Below are 15633 nucleotides of genomic sequence, written 5' to 3'. Positions count from 1 at the left end.
GGCATCTAGAAGATGAAGAATATTTAAACCCTTCATTCTGTTAAGCATGTTGTCGGTTTCAGTGTTCCCCCAAAAGTGTTTCGCTGTGCCTCACGGCAACACTGCTCGCTTATTTCTGGTACCGTGGTCTTTTTTCGCACATGCACAGACTGAGAAATCCCAAAGAAATCAGAGTAAGAGTTCCCATTCACTGAGAAATCTGATTACTGAGCTAAAATCCAGCCTCTTTATTGAATTTCTTAATTGGATTTCTAGACCTTACTCTGATCCAAGATATCAGAGTAATCTGTTTACATGACCATTTGAATAATCAGATAGCTGCAGAAATCCGGTTATGGTGATATTATTGAGTGCATGTAAATATACTCAGTGACTCTGTGTGAACCACCTGTTAAAAGGTTCTTTAGGGAACTCAAAGTGGTTCTTCTATGACATCAATTCAAAAAACCTTTTTGGCACTTTATGTATTGCCTCTCAACTAGACTATTAATTATTTAGACACATCAATTAATGAATACCCAATAAAAATGAATTATAAATCCAATCATAGTTTCCCTATATTTCCCTGTAATCTTTAAACATTCATATTCATGCACTTTTCGCTCAGAATGGGGCTTTGGAAGTCTACAGCAGGACAAAGGCCCTGCTGGATTTCACAGTGTGCACCATGGAGAACTGCATTATGGGCTATGAATTTCTTTTGAACAATTGAGAGGGCTCTGAACAAAGAAACGTGTGATGAGGAAGAGACAGCTGAAGGGTAAACTGTGGCCCCGCTGTTGGTTTTGTGGCACGGCCGACAGCATCTAGGCAGGTCTCAATCACGCTTGACACTTTCTGAGGCGCAGTCCCTCGGCTGCCCCTTGAGATCTCTCTTTGGCTTGTCTTATCTGTCAGCTTTCATTACTGCCGCCCAGCCCCCTGACCTTTCCCATGTAGCGTGGGGACGAGGGGGATAGAGGCCAAATGAAATCAAGAGGAACCCGTAGAAACAGATGGAATTTGCTTTGTCTTTACTCACTTCACATATTGCTTTTTTTGTACCCAGACTGCACATTTATTTTAAAGAATGACATGGCCCTCTTTGCAAAACTGAAATTATAATAAAGGAAAGTGAAAATGAACCCCTCAGTGAAGGCTAGACTTGATCAGGGGTGTGAGGCACAACATGCACATTAGCATCTCAGTTCACACTATTAGCTGTCATGTATGCATGTAGCGTGGGGAGGAGGGGGACAGAGGCCAAATGAAATCAAGAGAAGCCTGTAGAAGCAGATGGAATATTTTGTTTTTACTCACTTTAGACAGTTTTTTACCTACACTGCACAGTTCTGTGCACAAACTCTTACACTTATTTAAAAAAAAAGTGTTTTTTTTTTGGAGTGATGCCATAGAAGAACAACTGTTGGTTTGTTAACGGAGGATCGTTGTTAGGATCGTTAACGGAGCATTTATGCAAATGAGTTGAGACTTGTAAAAACATGAAAAAGCTATCAATAATGAAAAGAGTCAATAAAGTCTTTTTTTTTACCCTTAGAGCTACATGTTCAAGCCAGCAACTATTTAGGAACCTTTATTTTTGCATCTATGAGAATGAATATCTCTGAGCCACTAACTGACTGACTGACTGACTGACTGATGTCAAACATGCATATGTAAGCGCCACCCAAGATAAGCAGAAGGGGGTGCTATACATCATTACGTCATCCTTTCAGCCTCGCAATGCTGCCAATATAACTAACAAATAATGAAAGAGAGCAGAAATGCATTTTTTGAAGCAAACCATGGGTTTTTACGATAACCAAATAGCAGGTGAAGTACCATGCAGTGAATATTTGTATTTGGGCTCAAGCTGCATGTGACTTAATTGGAAAGATTTCCATGATCTTGATTTATATGCAGCACTTTTTAGCTATTGTTTATTGTCCCGGGTGAGGATAGTCACCCAGCACTAGGGCATGACCAATAAGTGCAACAGAATGTAAACGGTAATAATATTTTGAGCACTATTTTTAGAATAATCATTTTGTAAAGCTATCAATGTTACTTGTTAGTAAGTCCATGTACACACCTGCAGGTATGAGTGGTTCTAAAGGGGCGGGACCAGAGCTGGACTGAGAGACCCCCCCGAAGGCACGGTCCATGTGCAGACAATTTTTTTGCATTAAAACCAATAAGTGAAAGTGAGCCACAATGTAAACCAAGTGGAAATGTAATTTACTACATAACTATGTATTTAGTCATGAAGGCCAGTCAGAGTTTATGGGTCATTAGAAATTCTCTGATCCAGTGCTGGAAAAAGAGCAGTAGCATATAAATCTGTCTTCTCCATGGATTCATTTGAAAACTCATTTCATGATTCTGGTGTGTCTACTGCTGTGATATGAATAAATTCATGAAAACGGATTAAGCTAGCTCTCTAGGTATAAGTTATAATGGACTTTTATTAGCCAGATCTATCAAACCCTAAGAGGATTTGTACTTGAACACATCCTCACATTTGTCCACCGATACTCTAGCATGTGTAGATTCAAACAACATTTTACATTTTCTCCTGAGAGTGTAGAAAAACAAACAAAAAACACTTTTATAGCCGCTAGCATACATAATATCATTGGCATTCTAGCTTCAGATCTAGCTGGTATTAACTTGGCAAACTCTTTACGAAGTCATAACATGAATCTCAGTATCATGTTGCTCAGAATCAAGCAAAAAGTCCAGTTTGTGTGAAAAATAAGAACATAAACAACCTGCTCATTAGCTGCTAGCATATCCCTTAAACAGACAGCTTACACTGGCAAAAAGCTGTAACTTTATGTAACTTTAAGTAATAATTAGATAAGTCAGACAAAGATGCTCTAATCAGTTATTCAGTTAATTCTTAAAACAGTGATCTTAACATCTTAATATTGTTCCAGTTTACATTCTAATGCATGGGTCAGTGCAGGAGTTTCCAAAGTTTTGAAACTCACGGCCCACAAAAATGACTACAAAAGCTTCCGCGGCTGACAGGATTTAACTGATTAGATCACCTTTGTCTGACTAATAAGAGCTAATCTTGTTTGGCAGCTACTGAGTGCTGGAGGTCAGGCTGAAGAGAGGAATGCTACAAATGGAAGTTCTGGCTCAGTTGATCAGATTCACTATGTTTTGTCTCTGAATAAAAGAATAAATTGTTAGGCAAAGCACAGAACTGCCGTTACTTGTTTTCACTCCTCACACATCTGAAGATTAGCGCTACACACCGGTGTATCCTTTCCTCTTGGTTTTCTCAATCTGAAATAAGGTGTCCGCTTCATTTCATATTTTACATTGTCATATTTTACATTATTCTTGGTTAAATGTCTATATTGTAACAACTTTTTGCAGTTAAAAAAAAACAACCGATGACTAACAGCCCCTTAGCAGTACCTTCACAACCCACTGGGGGGCTATGGCCCACAGGTTAAAAGCCACTGTTCTAGTGCTTGGTGGCAATATCCTCCACCTGTGGTCAGACAATTTAATACAAACTCTCACTGCTATGTACTTTCACTAATTTTTAGGTTTCTGTAAGACCCATGAAGTCTTGTAGTAAATGAGTTTCTACTTTCTTCCATAAATTTTTTGCCTTATATTTGTAGTGTTAGGAGTCAATATTTAATAGCAACGTCTGTTGCTTGTCTCAGCCAACACCTGCATTTTTACATCAGTGACTCAGTAAGAGACATGGACTCTCATTATGGTCAAGCAGTAATAAACCTTAAGATGTAATAAACCTGTGATTTTAAGGGGCCGCCTTTCATCTTTAGTGAAATTATAATAATGGAAAGTAAACATCAGCTGCTCTGGAGATGGAGAATGCTAGACTTGTCCTGAGTTGTGAGGTACAGCATAGCCATTAGCAAGCTCTAATTGGCTATTAGTGCTCATGCAGGCTATGCATGATCTATGACTGAAACCTTGTGCCAACCATGCTATCTTGGTCATGCTCGTAAAAAAAAATTAAAAAAATTAAATGAATTAAACCATGTCACGCTTCTAAATGTACTCCCTTCCTAGCATCAGCCAAAATGCTCTTCTATTCTTCACGAGCCAACATTTTCCTATTAAACTCCAAGCCAAAAAACTCTTAGCCTTCAGCTCTCTGTGAGTTTTGCTCTCCCTGATGTTAGATGTTCAAGTGGTGGTCCTGTTAGTGGTCCACTCTAATTACCAACCATCTCAGAATTGTGAAGCAGATGAGTTGATTAGCTTGATTATGGCATTCATTCCCTATTGAGTCATTCTGATGAAGGTGAATGCCCCTGAAGATTGGATTTTCGGGGGGTTTAGAGAGACCTCATTACGTCAACCAGAAGAACCATTTCATTACATTGCAATTAGCAGTTATTTCAAGGATCTGAATGTCGATCCTTATCTGCCGATGATGTCTGTATCTCTTTGTATCAATCAGACCAAGATTAAAGATAGTAAACAGCAACAAGATGTGATCGGCTTCCTGAAGTCCCGTGCGCTAATTATCATTTATATGCAAATGAATGTATCTGTCAATTTGCATAAACACATTTTCTGCATTTAGTTCCTTCACTTGGCACTATGTACTGGTTGAGATGCCGTCTGAGTGAAATATATTAAGACAAAACGTTTGCATGCTTTCAGAAGAATGAGAAGTGAGGTCTATCTTGGAAACAGAAGTCAACAGGATCTCAAGTAATATTTTTTCCCCTGCTACATTCTGGGAAAAAGACAATAATTCAGCCACAACAACAAAAAAAGGCTCACAAAATGTACCAGGCCTCCTTCAACCAACTAAAATAGAGTGCAATAAATCATTCAAATCCTTACTTCAGGGCATGGATCATTCTCCGGACACTTCTTTCTATCTTTTTCTCCTTCTCTTGCTCTCTCTCTCACAACAATCCAGGTACAGTAGCCCATGAAACTTTCATCCGCGATGGTCTGCCTTTTATCAGTCGTATCCCCAGGCAATGGAGGCATACCAGATGGCAGCTACAATCAAAGAATGCTTCCCCCCCAAAAAAAACAGTCCTCCTGTGACTCGGCTTTACAACTGGAGACAACAAGCGCTCCTGTCACTGAGACATACTCTTGTCCTCAGATATTCCCAGTTTGGGCTAAGGCTGAAGAAAAGGAGAGGTAAAGAGAACGTTGTATTCTCCCAATCTGACTCGCTGTACGAAGCATGGCATACTCCTGTCTTTTGGCTCGTGCACCCGAGGAATGTACCACTAAGGATCATCCATTGCTCTCTCCTCAACGATAAATAACATTGTGCGGCAATGCATTCTGCTCTGTCCCATATCCTCTCCCTTCTCATGCACCCCCCCCCCCACTTCCCCCACTCTCTCTGCACCCCCCCCCCCCCCCCCCCCCCCCATTGCTTTTGCACATGTGAGGAGACCAGAGGAGAGTCTAGACTACAAATCAGCTCCACAGCCCATATCTCTTCAAGACAACCACCGCTTTCAGCTTCTTGTCCAAGACTCCGCTGCTCATGTGGAGAATTATGTGCTCCATCCAGGAACAAGCATGTTCTTTTCATATAGGAATATTTCACTGCTGGCTGGTCTCTGTGCTCTGCTTCCCTTTCAGATCCACAACATAAATGGATCTATAGAAAAATCTAAACCTATAAACTGAGATACTTGGAAGTGATTTTTTTTACATTGTCATTCTGTAACTGAAGACTCATATAGGTATCAAAGTGGAATTCTACCAATCTTTATACATTTGGTATAGTTCATAATTCTTTCTAGTGGTGGTCATAGGAGCCGAGGGATGCAGTGTGTTCACAAATAAAGTCATTTTATTGACTATCCAAATATAGACATTTTATTGACTATCCAAATATAGACATTTTCTTGACTATCCAAATATGGACATTTTATTGACTGTCCAAATAAAGACATTTTATTGACTATCCAAATATAGACATTTTATTGACTGTCCAAATATGGACATTTTATTGACTGTCCAAATATAGACATTTTATTGACTATCCAAATATGGACATTTTATTGACTATCCAAATATAGACATTTTATTGACTGTCCAAATATGGACATTTTATTGACTGTCCAAATATGGACATTTTATTGACTATCCAAATATAGACATTTTATTGACTGTCCAAATATAGACATTTTATTGACTGTCCAAATATAGACATTTTATTGACTATCCAAATATGGACATTTTATTGACTGTCCAAATATGGACATTTTATTGACTATCCAAATATAGACATTTTATTGACTGTCCAAATATGGACATTTTATTGACTGTCCAAATATAGACATTTTATTGACTATCCAAATATGGACATTTTATTGACTATCCAAATATAGACATTTTATTGACTGTCCAAATATAGACATTTTATTGACTATCCAAATATGGACATTTTATTGACTGTCCAAATATGGACATTTTATTGACTATCCAAATATAGACATTTTATTGACTGTCCAAATATGGACATTTTATTGACTGTCCAAATATAGACATTTTATTGACTATCCAAATATGGACATTTTATTGACTGTCCAAATATGGACATTTTATTGACTATCCAAATATAGACATTTCATTGACTGTCCAAATATGGACATTTTATTGACTGTCCAAATATAGACATTTTATTGACTGTCCAAATATGGACATTTTATTGACTGTCCAAATATAGACATTTTATTGACTATCCAAATATAGACATTTTATTGACTGTCCAAATATGGACATTTTATTGACTGTCCAAATATAGACATTTTATCGAGTGTCCAAATATGGACATTTTATTGACTATCCAAATATGGCCACTTTATTGACTGTCCAAATATAGACATTTTATTGACTGTCCAAATATAGACATTTTATTGACTATTCAAATATAGACATTTTCTTGACTATCCAAATATAGACATTTTCTTTACTATTCAAATATAGACATTTTATTGACTGTCCAAATATAGACATTTTGTTGACTGTCCAAATATAGACATTTTATTGACTATCCAAATATAGACATTTTATTGACTGTCCAAATATAGACATTTTATTGACTGTCCAAATATAGACATTTTATTGACTATCCAAATATAGACATTTTATTGACTGTCCAAATATAGACATTTTATTGACTGTCCAAATATAGACATTTTATTGACTATCCAAATATAGACATTTTATTGACTGTCCAAATATGGACATTTTATTGACTATCCAAATATAGACATTTTATTGACTGTCCAAATATGGACATTTTATTGACTGTCCAAATATAGACATTTTATTGACTATCCAAATATGGACATTTTATTGACTATCCAAATATAGACATTTTATTGACTGTCCAAATATAGACATTTTATTGACTGTCCAAATATAGACATTTTATTGACTATCCAAATATGGACATTTTATTGACTGTCCAAATATGGACATTTTATTGACTATCCAAATATAGACATTTTATTGACTGTCCAAATATGGACATTTTATTGACTGTCCAAATATAGACATTTTATTGACTATCCAAATATGGACATTTTATTGACTGTCCAAATATGGACATTTTATTGACTATCCAAATATAGACATTTTATTGACTGTCCAAATATGGACATTTTATTGACTGTCCAAATATAGACATTTTATTGACTGTCCAAATATGGACATTTTATTGACTGTCCAAATATAGACATTTTATTGACTATCCAAATATAGACATTTTATTGACTGTCCAAATATGGACATTTTATTGACTATCCAAATATAGACATTTTATCGAGTGTCCAAATATGGACATTTTATTGACTATCCAAATATGGCCACTTTATTGACTGTCCAAATATAGACATTTTATTGACTGTCCAAATATAGACATTTTATTGACTATTCAAATATAGACATTTTCTTGACTATCCAAATATATACATTTTCTTTACTATTCAAATATAGACATTTTATTGACTGTCCAAATATAGACATTTTATTGACTGTCCAAATATAGACATTTTCTTGACTATCCAAATATAGACATTTTCTTGACTATCCAAATATAGACATTTTATTGACTGTCCAAATATAGACATTTTATTGACTATTCAAATATAGACATTTTATTGACTGTCCAAATATAGACATTTTATTGACTGTCCAAATATAGACATTTTATTGACTATTCAAATATAGACATTTTATTGACTGTCCAAATATAGACATTTTCTTTTTTTTTTTCTTTTTTTTTTTTTTATAACCTGTCATGTCTGGCAATTTTTGCAATTGGAATGGTAATCCGAATGTACTGATGTACCAAACATATTTGTTTTCACAAGAAAAGCTCTATAGGTTACTAAAGCCTATTCTTGTTAAAGTTTGTGTTTTATTTGTTTGGCCAGGCCTGACAGGCAATAAAAAAGAGGACAGGAAAGAAAGAGAAGAAGGGAAGAAAGGAAGAAAAAGGAAAAAAAATAAAAAAAATAAATACATAATAATAATGATAATAATAATAATAATCAATAATAATAATAATAATAATAATAATTAAATAAATAAATAAATAAATAAAAATAAAAGAAACAAAAAAGAAAGAAAGAGAAAAAACAAATAAAATAAGTAAATAAACAGACAACTAAATAAAAAAAAAGAAAGGGGAGGAAAAACAATTATATAGATATACATACATACACATATTCACATATCTATACATATGCATATACACATATACACCCACACACCACACACAATTCTACTGTTATATAGACATTTTATTGACTATTCAAATATAGACATTTTATTGACTATCCAAATATAGACATTTTATTGACTATCCAAATATGGACATTTTATTGACTATCCAAATATGGACATTTTATTGACTATCCAAATATAGACATTTTATTGACTGTCCAAATATAGACATTTTATTGACTATCCAAATATGGACATTTTATTGACTGTCCAAATATAGACATTTTATTGACTGTCCAAATATAGACATTTTATTGACTATTCAAATATAGACATTTTATTGACTATCCAAATATAGACATTTTATTGACTATCCAAATATGGACATTTTATTGACTGTCCAAATATAGACATTTTATTGACTGTCCAAATATAGACATTTTATTGACTATCCAAATATGGACATTTTCTTGACTGTCCAAATATAGACATTTTATTGACTATCCAAATATAGACATTTTATTGGCTATTCAAATATAGACATTTTCTTGACTATTCAAATATAGACATTTTATTGACTATTCAAATATAGACATTTTATTGACTGTCCAAATATAGACTTTTTTTGGCTATTCAGAATAACCAGTGAATGTGTCTCCAGAGTTTTTAATATGTAGTGTTGATAGCAAAATAGTGGTAAATCTGAAATAAAAACTTTATGGACTGTTTTCAATGAATGGAATTTTTTTATATTAATTATACTCACCCTGTATATATAAATATATATAAATATATTTGGACAACAGTATCTCAGACATCAGACAGCATATTCATAACCATTTCACATATTAATTTTCTGTGAGGAAGCTTTCAGAGGCATTAAAAGCTTCAGACGTTCCTAACACCACCACTGTAAGTGATTCTAACTTGGTAAGTTTCTCATGATTAAACTCTAGAATGGAGCATGTCACATCAAATCACTCTGAATGACTTTGTATACATCTTAGTCATTTAAAAATTAAAAAAAAAATAATATTCTCCTTTTAATCATTTACGGATGTAGGCTTCACCACTTTCACCATCAAGATTAAGCTAAATTATTCAGCTATGAATTTTTCACTACAAAGACTAAATGTATCTTACATTAGTTCTTACATAAGACTAATGTGTAAAGAATGTACATGCAGTAAGGTACTAAAAACGATGAGCCTCTGCAGTTGATGGGGTTAAATGACTGCGCATATGAGCCGTTCCATATTACAGTATTTGTAATATTCATCCTAAACTGGCTTCTTCCTTCCATTTGAATTTATCTTTTTAAATGCAGTGTATCAGCTTTGTACCTACACTTATTGGACATTAAATCAGAAACACCTACCATATACATACACTTTACAGTTACAGACTGAGCCCATCTGTTGCTGCATAACTTATCAGATCCGCCCCTCCGCTCTCTCACATCTTCTAATGGAAAGCAAGTACCATAAAACCACATCATTTAGGGACAGGGCTGGAGGTTAGGGAACTAACAGGGAGCCCTGTGACCGGAAGGTTGCCGGTTCGATCCCCTCGGCTGATGGTCTTTGTCTTTGAGCAAGGCACTTAACCCCCAATTGCTCCCTGGGTGCCGTGGATAGGGCTGCCCACTGCTCTGGGAAAGTGTGCTCACTTCCCCCTAGTGTGTGTGTTCACTAGTATGGGTGGGGTAAATGCAGAGGTCTGATTTCACAGTGACAAATGGTTCTAAATTCTAATTATTTGGGTGGTGCACCATTCTCAGCACAGCAGAATATGTATTAGTTAATGCTCTAGCTCTTTATCAGTGGTCAGTTTCTGATCATGGACTATTGTTGGTTAGATGTGTTTGGTTTGTTCTCAACCCAGCAGATACATTGAGATGTGGAAAAACCACAGCAACACAGCTGTACCTGATAGACTTTTGCCAATACAGAATGCTAATATACACTGCTGTGCTGAGAGTGGTCCACCATCCAAATAATATCTGTTTAGCGGTGGTCCCATAGATCTCAGAAGTCATGTTGCCATTCTATAGTCCATGTCATGCCCATATTAGGAACTCAGGGTTTAAGCATGAGAAAAATAGTATTTAAAAATGTCTGCTATTACATCCTCTTGTAAAATAGACTAAATATCCTAAAGCCCACACATTTCGCCATGAGGCCTTTCTTCATCCAAATCTTACAGGATGCTCTGAGTAATGAGGTAATTAAGGAGTCAAGATATGAACTATGCTGCACACAAGCTAACTGCTTTTAATTGGTTATGATGTGGTGTGTATGGTACAGCGCGCACTCACCATCAGGGTTGCCAGGTTTGTGATTCTCATGCTAAATTGGGCAACTTTGAAGATGCTGTCGCTAGACAAAATTGGTGGTGCACAGCATTTTAGCAAGCTTTGAGCTGGAGATTTTTGCTGGACCTGGCCACCCTAAAGATCAGTCTTTAAAATGAAAATGGTATGGAAACCAATGTTAGCCAGTGGAAGATGCATGATGTTAATAGAACTGAAAATATTCAGACAAATAAAAACATAGTATCAAAACACACATCTCCAAAACAGAAATTGCTAAAAAGGGTGCTAATATCATGCTTGATGTTGATAATTACAGCGGAGAGATTTGTTAGGCTAAATAAAATGCTGATGAAACAACTAACATGTGGAGAGGCACCTATAAATTATCTCGAATTCTACATAGTGAGCAGTACTGAGCAGCTCATATGGTACTGTGTTATTGAGGATGGAAACTGGCTATGTTAGAAAGCTGAGCCTTTTGCCAGAAACCACTAAATGGCTTAAAGCCTGAATGCAGATGCACATGATGACAGCAGAGCTAACGAAAGGGGTTTGATTCAAAATCTGAGGTTGAAACGTTTTGTGTGTGTCCTCAAATACCCTTAAGACAATTGTAATAAAATGAGTAAATGATCGTTATAAAAGTGCGAGAAGTCATAGTTTCGTATTTGGATCATTTGAATGAATTGGTTCAAAGTGTGAGTTGCAAACACAGTTTGGACTTTTAACTAATATCATTTTGCTTTGAGTGACCCTATAATTATAATGACCTCGATTATATTCATTTTAGCAAAGTAAGTGTTTGAACATTCCATTTTGTCACTACTAAAACAAGCATAACACTGACAAAACTTTAGCGAATGCTTCATGTTTCACAACTGAACATGTTACCCGGTGTTCAATAGTGATAGTGATAGTAACAATTTTAGCTCATTTTGGGCAGAACTCAAAAATGCAACTCAGTACGTGACTAGCAAACACAGCTTTGTACAGTTGTACACACAGAAAATCATTATATTTTTCATTAAAACATTAAAAAAATGTGGCGATGATAATTCTTAATGCTACACAACAGGTTTTGGGACACACTTACTTAAAAACAATGGGATCTAACCGCTGACCATGTGGAGGGGCAGGGATGCAATCCAACTTCCTGCTCCAAAAAGCACGAGTGTGGCTGAAAAAGTTCCGCCTACAGACTAAAACTGTTTCAGTTGTGGTTTGAAACCAATTTTTAGATGGTTTTTTATTTATTTATTTATTTAAAATCGAAACTCATGATGAATCTACATCTTCCAACTTCACTTCATTAAAAAGATTAAAAAGACATTTATTATTATCTCAATTGATGCTTTGGATTTATATAGATCATAACATAATTCTTGCAAAACCTAAATAATTAATAGTTTTCCTTTTTTTCTCTGGGACTGCAGTTTGAACTAATTCAGTAAGGAATTGCAGAAATGCAGACTAATCACAATATACGACGACACATCAGTGAGTGTAGGTACAAGACAAGTATTTCTAATAAACTGGCACCTCAGTCTATTCCGCTTCTCAGTGTTTTGACCCCAGAAACGTTAAGAGTGCTATAAGTCTGCTATGTGGTCGGTCCTGTCTCCGGAGAAACACCTATCGAAACCAAATATCTGCCCTTTCCCGACACTGTAGCAGTGCCACTACAACCACTCTTTAAAATGGATTAGGTTCTGAGAGAAGACATGGATCCACCAGCACAACCGTCCAGCCAGTGTTTGAACTCACTCACTGCTTTCCTTTGGCCTCTTTTGAAATAATAAGAAAGCCATGTGATATGCTCATCCATCACGCGGAGGAGTGGCTGGGGGAGCGACTCCCTGGCTGGGCTTTGAGGCGCGTGATGGATGGCCTCCTCCTCCTTCGGCCTCCTCGAAGCTTACAGCCTCTGTCAGGTCCCCCCTCTGCCATCACGCCTAAATCAAGACACAGGCGTCCTCCTCCACTTCCTCTCAGTCTGGACAGCGAAGGACGGCCCTCGGAGACGGCGAGAGGACATTTTCATCAATTAGATCAATCTCTATTGCGTCAGCATTGTAAATTCAATATGAATAACATTGACATAAACTGCCTAAGAGTAAATTCAAGATTAAATCAAACTGGATTCGGCTGGACCGGGATGAAGTTGCAAAGGAAATGATTTGAACATCTTCACCCTGAGAAGTCAGAGTTGTTGGTCGTGTTAAAAAATGTCTAGTAATTATTTATCACTCATAGCTAATAGTGCTGTAGTCTGGTCTTGAGATGGTTTTCTGTTGTCTCAGGACTCAATCATAAGTCTGGCCAAATTTAGTCTCAACTACCACTTAAAAATATACAGTAAGATCCACCTAGATAGTATCTAACGAAAAGGCAAAAGGAGAGATTTAAGATATCAATAATTTGGAGACAAATATAACATAATGTGGGGACAAATTGACTTATTTTCCGTTATAGCACTCAGCTCATTTTCTATTATGATTAATATGCAATGAGACACGGTCAAGCACTAAAAAGTTGAAGTCTCTCATTCAGATTTTCCTGTTCCATCTTAAATGATGCTGCAGTTACATTCTGGTGTTCAGGCACCATTTAAAGAGGAACAGGAAATTTCAAATAAGAAACTGAAACAAGAAGCTGGTGAATGAGAAGCGACTTTTCCTACTTAAGATGCGAGAACGGTGGCTATAGCTGAGCTATAGCTTAAAGCATAGCATTTACATTTATATTAGATATTTTTAGCCTTTGCTAACACTTTGGCACATACTGAGACATATTTACAATCAAGATGGTAAAATGGGCATAAAATGCTCCCAAGGTGGATTGATTTTTGTTGAAAGGACAAATGACTTTTCTTAAAATTTGGGTTATCGACCCCTGGTGTAGTGGGTAATACCACTGCCCTCCATGTGGTAGAATGGGATTCAGTTTCCTGCCTCAGCAGGGGTATATATACTCACTGAACATGTTTTTAGAAACACCCGTACACCTGCTCATTCTTGCAATTATCTAATTAGACAGAAGTGCAGTTCATAAAATCATGTAGATATGGGCCAGCAGCTTCTGGAACTGTTCATATTAGCCACTTAACCATCTAATGGGGGAAAAATCTGATCTCAGTGATTTTGACTGTGGCATTTTGTTGGTGCCCTGTGGGCTGGTTTGAACATTTCTGTAACTATTGGTCTCCTGGGATTTTCACACACAACAGTCACTAGAATTTACACAGAATAGTACAATAAAGAAAAACATCCAGCAAGTGGCATTTCCACAAAAGGAACCAATGAGAGAGGTCAACAGATAATGGCCAGACTGGTTCAAGCTGACCAAAAAGCTACAGTAACTCAGATAACCACTCTGTACAATAGTAGTGGGCACAAAAGCACCTCAAAATGCACATCACACTGAACCTTGAGGTGGATGGGCTACAACAGCAGAAGACATTGGAGTCCCCCTTCTGTCAGCCAAGAGCAGAAATCTGAGGCTGCAGTGGGCACAGGCTCACCAAATCTGAAAAGTTGATGAAAGAAATCATAGCCTAGTCTGATGAATCCTGATTTCTGCACACAGATGGTTCAGAGTGTGGCACAACAGCATGAATATAACCTGCTGGTGGAGGTGGTGTAACGGTGTGGGAAATGTTTCTGATGAAATTAACTGCATGACTATGGTAAAGCAAAATAACAATAATAAAACTAGACAACCAAATGAAAAATACAATAGAAGAGAGTAAGTAATATTGAGTAATCCAACAGAACCCATAAAGCCTATCCAAGATTAATGTCATCCTTGCATACAGTTTTATTATCTATGCTTTAACGCTTTCTACAAACCTGAATACACTCATGACCCATGTAAATGTAATCTTAAGCAACTGCAGTGACACGACTCCAGAAAAGAAAGCATGAGTGTTTCTCATGAGTTAATCAAATGCGTCTTGGGGAACATTACAGTTGTGGGTATTGAGAAAATGAGGCAGTAATTCAAAATACACAAAGGAACTGTGCTATTTTATTGCATTAAGTGGGCACTTGGAGGCACAGGCTAAAGGAAAAGGCTTGCAAAGTGAACTCCACAAGCAAGAGGAAATTCATGGTTCCATTTAGCCAAGCAATCTCTGCCTCCTCATTATACACCACCCACAAACAGCTCGGTCTATTCCAACGCCTCCTGCGGTTCATACAAACTCAGCACGATGCTACTATTCTCTGCTTTCTATTTGATATTTGATAGGTTGCATCTTCGAACACTTAAATGCTCCCTGTGGTTTAAAAATTTTCAATTTTGCCAAATAAAATGCAATGAACTCCTTTACTTTAAATATAATTTAATGTTTCTTATTGGAATGAAACATGTCTTTCTTACTGCTGCAAAAGGGCAGCACTTCATAGACCTACTACATACAGATATTATATAGAAGTATGGTATGACCAAATGGCAGGGGAAAAGGACAGTCATGGAATATATTTTGATAGAAATGTGCATGATTAAAAAGAAACAGTTGTTATTATTATTATTATTATTATTATAGTTTTGGATGTCTATATACATTTTTCCCTCAACAATATTGATGAAATATATCTCAACGGAAACTTGATTTACAAAAGTAA

The 15633-nt window shown here is 36.2% G+C and overlaps 1 protein-coding gene across 1 annotated transcript in view; it reads right to left on the bottom strand.

Annotated features, from left to right (window-relative positions):
• The window catches only part of lrrc4cb (leucine rich repeat containing 4C, genome duplicate b), a 75734-nt gene extending 70540 nt beyond the window's left edge, over positions 1 to 5194 (bottom strand). Inside the window, exon 1 of the mRNA XM_037534556.1 lies at positions 4828 to 5194. The gene's annotated coding sequence lies outside the window, so the exon portion shown is untranslated. The remainder of the gene's footprint in view (positions 1 to 4827) is intronic.
• Positions 5195 to 15633: the final 10439 nt, after the last annotated feature.

This window comes from Pygocentrus nattereri, chromosome 25, assembly GCF_015220715.1.
Source record: "Pygocentrus nattereri isolate fPygNat1 chromosome 25, fPygNat1.pri, whole genome shotgun sequence".
In the NCBI taxonomy this organism is placed as follows: domain Eukaryota; kingdom Metazoa; phylum Chordata; class Actinopteri; order Characiformes; family Serrasalmidae; genus Pygocentrus; species Pygocentrus nattereri.
This window is presented reverse-complemented; position numbering and strand designations above follow the sequence as displayed.